Source organism: Schistocerca serialis, chromosome 6 (assembly GCF_023864345.2).
Source record: "Schistocerca serialis cubense isolate TAMUIC-IGC-003099 chromosome 6, iqSchSeri2.2, whole genome shotgun sequence".
In the NCBI taxonomy this organism is placed as follows: domain Eukaryota; kingdom Metazoa; phylum Arthropoda; class Insecta; order Orthoptera; family Acrididae; genus Schistocerca; species Schistocerca serialis.
The window spans coordinates 604,688,095-604,689,755 of record NC_064643.1 but is presented as its reverse complement, the minus strand read 5'-3'; the positions used below and the strand labels follow the sequence as shown (position 1 = coordinate 604,689,755).

The 1,661-nt window shown below is 36.5% G+C and overlaps 1 non-coding gene across 1 annotated transcript; it reads right to left on the bottom strand.

The window, feature by feature from the left end:
• Positions 1-258: 258 nt before the first annotated feature.
• Positions 259-330, bottom strand: Trnap-cgg (transfer RNA proline (anticodon CGG)). The gene has a single exon. It is a non-coding gene; the product is annotated as a tRNA-Pro (tRNA).
• Positions 331-1,661: the final 1,331 nt, after the last annotated feature.

Sequence of the window (1,661 nt, the reverse complement as noted above, 5' to 3'; positions counted from 1 at the left end):
ATAATGTGCCCTCCACAAGATAAATATGTGGTAGCGGGTAGTGTTATGTAGTCATATGTCTATATTTAGTTTGAATCACTAATGCGGTGAAATTATGACGCTGTCTTATTTTATTCACACTGTTAAAACTTCGCTTGCACACTTCAGATATACATTTTATTAACAGCTATAATTTAGAAACTAATCATAAGGCAAAAGAAGTGTATATACGTAATAAATGTCAATTAAAAACGGGATCTTAAAAGATAAAAATTTTCAGGGCTCGTCCGGGATTTGAACCCGGGACCTCTCGCACCCGAAGCGAGAATCATACCCCTAGACCAACGAGCCGTGATTACGAGTAAATGGCAAATATATGAAGATACGCCTGTTTGCTATGTTAAATGTGATGTAAAGTATTTGTTTCTTTCCCCTATAACGTGTAATGCGGGACATTTTGATTGTCTCCCGTTCCGCCATCACGGTTTATGCATGTGAACACACTGAAGTACAAGCTTGATGCCAGCGTGAAAGTCAATAACATTAATGAACTTCCACACAGGTGTCTAAATGTATGATAAGCATAAAACTGCTTTTTTCCGCCACCAAACTGTGACCTGAATCGCGTCGTAGTAATAATTGTATGTATGCTGTCACCCGCCTGTGTTAGTAATGTCTGCTGCAGATTAAAAGCCACTAAAACTGGCATGCAGAGGTTGTTTTCTCATTTTTCCCAATACGACAAGTTTAAATACAAATGCTTTATTTTGTTTTTGAGCCATCATTACATGTAATCGGTGTTATCGAAGTTAACGCTAGTAATACTTATAATACAAAAACGCTAGTAATAATTATAATACAAACTTGTGAAAATGTCAATACCGTACAAAAATTAATCACTATAGATACACTGCATTTTTCAATGAGAACAAAAAGTTTCCTAATAGCGCAATTACGAGATAGTAACATGTGGACGTTATACTGCACTTCTTTTAAGCATCCATACTTGCGTGGCAAACCACTTACTCTTTAAAACCGACAGCATTTATAGAAGACTGCAACCATCTAAGGCAATTATTACAGTATTTTTCATACAAGATACCAGTATTAGCTTGATAGAAACGGTACCCAAAGTAGATATTTTACTTTTTTTGAAATTCAGAGCACTAAAGCAGAAAGAACCAAAGCTTTTGTAATGAACTAAAAAAACTGAGGTGAGAGGAATGAAACACGTTGGACAAAGTGAGAAAAAGTCAGCCACTGAGGAAAAAACTTGTTTATGAATTTTAGAAGCGCCTAATAATATTAATTACTTTGTTAGGGATTTCGAAAATCCCCTTGATATGTTCTGTCAATATATTTTGACTCAACGTCCGAACGTAGCATTCTTTCGTCCTTCCAAAGCTAGGTGTATCCTAATTATTCGCAGTACACCAAGGTCCTCGTAAGGTACGTATATTACTCAACGGCTCACTTTGAGCAAAGTTACAGTTGCAGGGTGCCTATCAACAGGCTTCTGGGTGCAACAAAAATTTGATTTTCAGTATTTCACACAGCTGGTGCACGGGCTTAAAAATTTCAAATACTGTCTGACCTACTTATTACAAAGTGTAATCTCATGTTTAACGCAACAAGTCAGTTTGAAACTGGGGGTATATGGTTTGTTTGAGGCAGCTTTTGAA